The following is a 7679-nucleotide window of genomic DNA, read 5'->3' on the forward strand; positions in this document are numbered from 1 at the left end:
TTCCTGTCATACTGCTGTTTATCATCAGATGAAAAATCTTTGACATGGAATTAACAAAATAAACTGACACCCCTCTCCCCCCAGCACCTGTTTCTTTCCTCGCTATCACTGCACTCTAAACATATGAAACACATTATTATGGCCTCTGACAGGAATTTCCCTACGGTTTTGGAAGAAATTTTCACTCGACATGTGTTCCAAGTGCACCTGGTTTAACAAGGACATAAGAAGGGAATATTTAGTCAGCAGCATTTGTTTGGTTTGGTGCTTCTCGAAATAAATCACAGTAATTTCTACGATATATTTACGATCTGGTTGGCACGCAGCAAGTCCTTCCCTGAGAACGTTTTAGATACCCCAATGCCCATCCTTTTTCTGTATAGCCCTACCTCCTCACTGTAGCTTCACGGTGAGGAAGAGGAGTTGAAAAGCCATTTATCATTTTTGTTACAATTTTGTGCCCAGATAGTGAGACACTTAGAGTTTCCACTTTGGGCAATATTCACAATCCAGGCACAGGTTATTATGCTGGTTTCCCGAATTGATCCTGTGGTTCAAGTGTTTCCACAAACTAATTTGCATGACCCCCAAATGTAAAGTCGGCTTGAACCAGCCCAAATGGGCAGTGTTTTGGAACATGAGTCTTCTTGCATTAAAAATGAACAATCCCTTGGTAAATTTAGGAGTGGCATCTGGTGCCATTTTATCAATGCAGCTAAAACAAATAAGAAATAGTTTTAACCAGAATGTCTACCACTTGTGAGTCATTTATAGAATCACAGAATGAGGCCATTTGGCCCATTGAGTCTGCACTGACCCTCTGAAAGAGCACTCAACCTAGGCCATGCTCCCACCATATCCCAATAACCCAATGGATACTAAGGGGAACCTTTTGGATACTAAGGGGAAATTTATCATGGCCAATCTACCTTTGGACTCTGGGAGGAAACCGGTGCACCCGGAAGAAACGTACGTAGACATGGGGATAAAGTGCAAACTCCACATAGGCAGTCACCCAAGGCTGGAATTGAACCCAGGTTCCTGGCTCTGTGAGACAGCAGTGCTAGCCATTGTGCCACTGTGCCGCCTTTTAAGTAACTAAAAAAGACTCTTTAAAAAAGAGCACACTAGTCAATGTATTGGCATTTTTTAATAGTTAAAAGCTTTACAGCATGCTTATTAGCACCCATGAGACTTTAAAAAAGCTTAATCTCAGTCCCTCGTGAAGGGGTCCAAACGGGAGCCATTGCCAGAACCTCGCCATGGGGATTAATTCGATCTGGGGACATGATCAGTTTTGTGGGAATGGGTCAGTTTCTAGCGCAATGTTTTTTAAATAATGAAAAAGATCACATGGAGGGTTGGTTTGCACCGAACATAATTTGCACTTGAAATTCCTCAATCTTTTGAACTGGTTTGGCCAATTGTGGGCAACATGCTCAGAAAAACCAGCACAACTTAGTAGAAACTCCTGTCCAAACTGATATGGTAAGGAAGATATACTCAATGGGAACATGGACCAGCGAAGAGCTGAAACCTTGCAGTTTCAAATCTCCAATCTACATTCATGCAGGCATGGATTCCTGCTGGAATACAGGATCATGGAACTTACTCTCGTACCACCATCCTTGTTTTCCCTCCAGAAATACTCCATTAAACTCATTTATACTGTCCAATTTAGTGGTGCCCCCAGTCTCCACAAGTCAAACATCCTTACAGTGGAAAAGTTCTGCCTTGTTTCTGTTCTACTTCTGACTTCCTAATTTGACCCCAAGTATTTTATTCCTTTACTGAAAAATGGTATTCCAGGATCAACATTGTTATTTCCCTTCATACTGGTAAATAGGAGTGGTTCCACAAAAGGACAAAGATGACGTACTTTCTGCCCATTTTTCCTTTCCTGCCTTCTCCCCATTGGGTTAGGTCCATGGCCACTGCTTGATGCCTTCTCACAGCTGGTTTTACTCTGTATCAGGCTTGTTTTAATGGTGCCATTTCCTGGAAGCAATACATCTCTTATATCTGGCTACAAGCCATTCAAGGCTCTTGGGACACACTAAGAGTAGCGGCTAGAAATGTCGGATAACATTTCATAACCTGCAGATGCAAAAACAAAACATAAATTTCAGCCAGTGTACAGAGTTGAACTTGCTCTGCTGTCTGACAAATACAATCTTTCTGTTGGTTGATTGCTTGCTAACATACTGCATTCTTTTAGTAAACCTCTTTTCTCACACAGTGCCATTTCCAACACTATCTGTGAGGCTAGTGGAGGGTAAAAGGATCTGACCACATCCTGAGAAGGAAACAAGCTCAGATCACGGGCTGGCTTCCTGTTACAACTGTACACTGCTGACTGCTTATTCTTCCTTTTTTCCCTTGGCTATCTACAAATGTTTCTTAATCTTTATCAAAATCAAAACTTAGTCTCTTCAACAAAGTGAGGATTCAGAGAGTTGCATTTAGCTTGCAGTAAGACTTACGGAAAGGGTATAAAATCAATAAGTGGAGAGGAATCTGTTGTTGCATAGAACATAGAACATACAGTGCAGAAGGAGGCCATTCGGCCCATCGAGTCTGCACCGACCCACTTAAGCCCTCACTTCCACCCTATCCCCGTAACCCAATAACCCCATCTCGACTGCAATATCGACTTTTAGCAAAGACTTCAGGTGGGTTGAAACTTCTTGGACGCTTATGCACAGAAAATTAGACGGTGTCCTGTGCTTCCCTTACAATATACTTACCCAGATCCCAGGACAATTAGTTAACAATGGCATTCAATTATACAAGTAGAAATTTCTGTTATCTTGGCAATGGATCACAGGCACTTTGTAGTTGAAAACCTCTCCACCCATTGACAAAAGCACTGGTCCATTCCACAAAAAAGCGACTGAGCAATGAAAACGAGGGGCTGGATTCTCCGTTCCTGAGACAAAGTGCCGACATCAATGGAGAATCCGTGGTGTTTCACGATGGGAAAATCGGCGCAAATCCCTCACCGATTCCGCTACTGGTTAGGGGCTAGCACCTGCGCCATGTGAAACACCCACGGAACACGCGGAAAATGGTTGGAAAATCGCCGGGTCTGTGCTGGACATGCACAGGGCTGACAGGCTGCAGCCGTGTGTACTCCTGCACCCCCCACACTCTCACCAATCATGTCAGAAAAGATGAAACCAGCTGCGCTGGACCGCATACCCACCTGCCCCGACTCCACAACCCACCTCCTGGCAACCCCCCACCACTCCCCCCAGTCCTGACAAAAGCCCCCGGCCAATGGCATGGATCTCGCCCGAGTGTGACGGTGCTGGACACTGTCCGCATGCACTTTCTCTCCCTCCGCTGGCGCCACGCCAGGCTCATGGCTGCTGAGACCACATGCGACCCGTGCTGTCGGAACTCGGCCCATCTGAGGCAGAGCATCTTGCTCCCCCTCAATAGCCATGGCGTTCAGGCCCCAGTTGTAAATACTTGCACCAATTCGCACCCACGTGACATCCGCCTAAGAGGGGTAAAACATAGAATTTTTTTTTACAGTGCAGAAGGAGGCCATTCAGCCCATCGAGTTTGCATCGGCTCTTGGAAAGAGCACCCTACTTAAGGTCAACACCATAACCCAGTAACCCCACCCAACACTCAGGGCAATTTTGGACACTAAGGGTAATTTAGCATGGTCAATCCACCTAACCTGCACATCTTTGGACTGTGGGAGGAAACCGGAGCACCCGGAGGAAACCCACGCACACACGGGGAGGATGTGCAGACTCCGCACAGACAGTGACCCAAGCTGGAATCGAACCTGGGACCCTGGAGCTGTGAAGCAATTGTGCTATCCGCAAGGCTACCGTGCTGCCTGTAACATGAACTGCCTAATCAGCTAATGAGATTTAAATCCATGCAAATGACGGTTTTGCATGAACCTGCTGGCGTGGGATGCAAACTTTGATAATGTCGCCTATAAGGGGCCAGAGAATGGTGGTGGAATCGGTGCCAGGCGCAAATCGCAATTTTTCCATTGTGCACTATTCATGCTGTCGGCAACAGGAAGTGGAGAACTCAGCCAAAGATACCAAACACTCTTTCTGTGGGAGACAGCAAATTATCTGTGTTTCTTCCCATCTTGTGCACTGTTTTCGCTGTTTATGGTCCAATTCCAATAATTTGGGGAGACTGCCTGCAAACTAGGTGAGTACCATCCAAAATACCTCAGTGTTATCTCCAAACGCAAGCTTCCTTTTGCTTGCCACTTTTTTTTCAGCTCCACTGACCATCTGGCATTTCTGTTTTTAACATTCTACATAGCATCAATAAAGTTCAGTGGAAGTTCAAGGAGCTGTGCCTTCGGTTTTCAATTTACCCTGTCACAGCGAGCGTCCTCGAGTCCTCCATCATTATCACCATCTCTCATGAGTGTGTGTGTGTCCCTTTCCCTCATCCCTTGTCCTGTTCCTGTTTAAATTCTGTTCTTCGATCTGTAATTTCTGATGAAAGTTCTATGTTTGTTTGTCTGTTCTTTCTGCTGGTACTGATTTACGGCGGTTTGTTTCCTAGGATGATGGTATCTGTTCCCAGACTAATTCTAGGATGGTCTTGCTGTGGAGAGTGGAACTTGGGAGACAGAGAAAGAGCAATGAGAGTAAAGAATGGATTAGTGGATATGGGAATAAGAGAAAAAGGGAAGATCTGGTGAAGCTCAAGTTGTTCTAAGTTTATAATTTTAAATAGTTCAATTGTATTCTTTTCTAAGGTTCATAATAGAGTATGTGACTAGGTCTTTTTGATGACACGTACTATGCATAAACAGAAAGAGACAAAATACTAGCATAAAAATTAACACTCACTGACGTCCCAAATATTTATATTGTAAAATATATAAGAGGTACTCTGAAACCACTGATTTGTGTAAATCACAAGCAAGGACTGCCTTCAATGCAGCAAGGCCTTTTACAATTCACAAGGCCTTTTATATCTTTAGGGAAGACGGTGGCATAGTGGTATTGTCACTGGGCTAGTAACCCAGAGACCCAAAATAACGCTTTGGGGACCGAGGTCCAAATCCCGCCACTGAAGATAGTGAAATAATACTCTATTATGAACCTTAGAAAAGAATACAATTGAACTATTTAAAATTATAAACTTAGAACAACTTGAGCTTCACCAGATCTTCCCTTTTTCTCTTATTCCCATATCCACTAATCCATTCTTTACTCTCATTGCTCTTTCTCTGTCTCCCAAGTTCCACTCTCCACAGCAAGACCATCCTAGAATTAGTCTGGGAACAGATACCATCATCCTAGGAAACAAACCGCCGTAAATCAGTACCAGCAGAAAGAACAGACAAACAAACATAGAACTTTCATCAGAAATTACAGATCGAAGAACAGAATTTAAACAGGAACAGGACAAGGGATGAGGGAAAGGGACACACACACACTCATGAGAGATGGTGATAATGATGGAGGACTCGAGGATGCTCGCTGTGACAGGGTAAATATCTGGAACTAAAAGTCTAATGATGACCACCCAACATTTTGGATACTAAGGGGCAATATAGCATGGCCAATCCACCTAACCTGCACATCTTTGAACTGTGGGAGGAAAACAGAGCACCCGGAGGAAACCCACACAGATACGGGTAGAAAGTGCAAACTCCACACAGACAGTCACCGGAATTGAACCCTGGTCCCTGGCACTGTGAGGCAACAGTGCTAGCCACTGTGCCGCCAGCATTCTATAACACTCCTCACTTGCATCTTGTGAATGGTGGACAGGCATTTGGAGTCAGGAGTGAGTTATTCACCTTAGAATTTCCAGTCCCTAAGGGCTCCTGAAGCCTGGTCCAGTTCACTTGCTTGTCAATGATAACCCCCAAGATGATGAGAGTTGGGGATTAAGCAACAGCAATGTCGAGGATTTTGTGGTCACTTGTGGTCTGTTGCCATGATATATGTTGATGGTCTCGGTGTAGAACTCAATCTGGCTCTAGGCTATCTGTGCAAAGCAGATGTCTGGTTGGACATGAAGTTTATCACTAACAGCAACAAAATACAGATCTGTACAGTTGCATGGGTTGATTACTTGACTATATGCCTGACTCATAAAGTACACATGAAGTCTTACTGATACAGTGTCACAGACAGTACTGAACATTTGCAGTAGGGATCATGGGTAATAGTGAACACCTAACCTGGAGGCTGTACCTTTTATCCTTAAGCTGTACACACAGTGACGTGACAGGGATGTCACTATGTGGCATCTTAAAGGTACATGTCATTGGGTGGGATTTCCCCACAATTTGTCTGATTGTCAGGTTCAGGTTGAAAATCAGCGTATGTTTCTCCAGATGCTCAGCCGAGGTTTCACAACATATTTTCTGGCACTCAGTGCACAGAAAATCTAGGGGTGGTTTACGCCATCACTCTAGCAGGGCGGGGCCTGATAGAGCCGGTAAGGTCAGCTCCACGGAAATTTGTGCGCCATCTTTAAAGGACGCACTAATCTGTGCAAAAACAAACCCCACCCCCACCTTGCCATGGACATGGAGGATCCCCCATAAGCATTGGAGCAACCCCCATCATACAGGCATTGGGACACTGCTGCCCCCACCAGACAAACATCGCCCCCCCCCCCCCCCCCACCATACAAGCATTTAAGCGACCCCCCCAGTATCAGGGTGACCCCCCCCCGGGCATCGGAGCACTGCCCCCCCCTCCCAGACATCTACCCCCCTCACAGGCATCGCCCCTCCCCCCTATAGTCAACAGCCCCTCCCCCTTAGAGACTTTGGTGCACGTCCCCCATCACACATAAGGAGAACCCCCCCCCTTCCGTCGCGCTCTCCAGATGGCCCAAACCTGGTAGTGCCAACCAGGGTAACAATGCCCACCAGGGTAAACACAGCGCAGCCATATCCCCCACCACCGAGGGCTATATTTACCTGTGCATCCCCAGCCTGATCATCACAACTGGTTCTTGCTTTTGAAAACCAATAATGGCGCCACGCCAACTGGTTGGAAGGATACATTGAGGACGGAAGTAGCGGTGTTAAGCCCTATAAAGATAGTCAAATTTTTTATAAATTATGCCTTTCTGGGCATGAACCTGATTGCGTCAATGGTGGTGGGGGGAGGGGGGAGCTGAAAAGATGGTGTTTGCAAATCTTGGTGGGGCAAATCCCATTTTTGGCCTCTCGTGAGATATTGCGGCCATTACAGAATTGGCACTCACGGCTAGCGCGACTGATAAATCACAACCGTTGTCTTCATTGGCATGTATACAATATCACAAGAGAGTGGAGATGATCAGATTCATTCTTTTTGGAGATTGTCTTTGCTTGGCACTTGTGCCTTGCTGCATATTGGCACATATCTGAGGGTTTATAATTATTATAATTAATTATTATTAATTGCAAATGATACTGAACATTGTGAACTCATTAGCGAACATCCCCATTTCTGAGCATATGATAGCAAGTAGGTCATTATTGAAGCGCATGAAGATGGGTTGGACCTCAGACATAACCCTGATGAACTCCTGCAATGATGTCCTGAGACTGAAGTGATTATCTTCCTACAACCACAACCTTTGAACTAGGTATGACTCCAACCAGTGAAGTGTTTTCCCCCTGATTCCCATTGACTTTAATTGTGCTAGGATTCCTTGATGACACATTCAGT

This window comes from Scyliorhinus torazame, chromosome 11 (genome assembly GCF_047496885.1).
Source record: "Scyliorhinus torazame isolate Kashiwa2021f chromosome 11, sScyTor2.1, whole genome shotgun sequence".
NCBI classification, from domain to species: domain Eukaryota; kingdom Metazoa; phylum Chordata; class Chondrichthyes; order Carcharhiniformes; family Scyliorhinidae; genus Scyliorhinus; species Scyliorhinus torazame.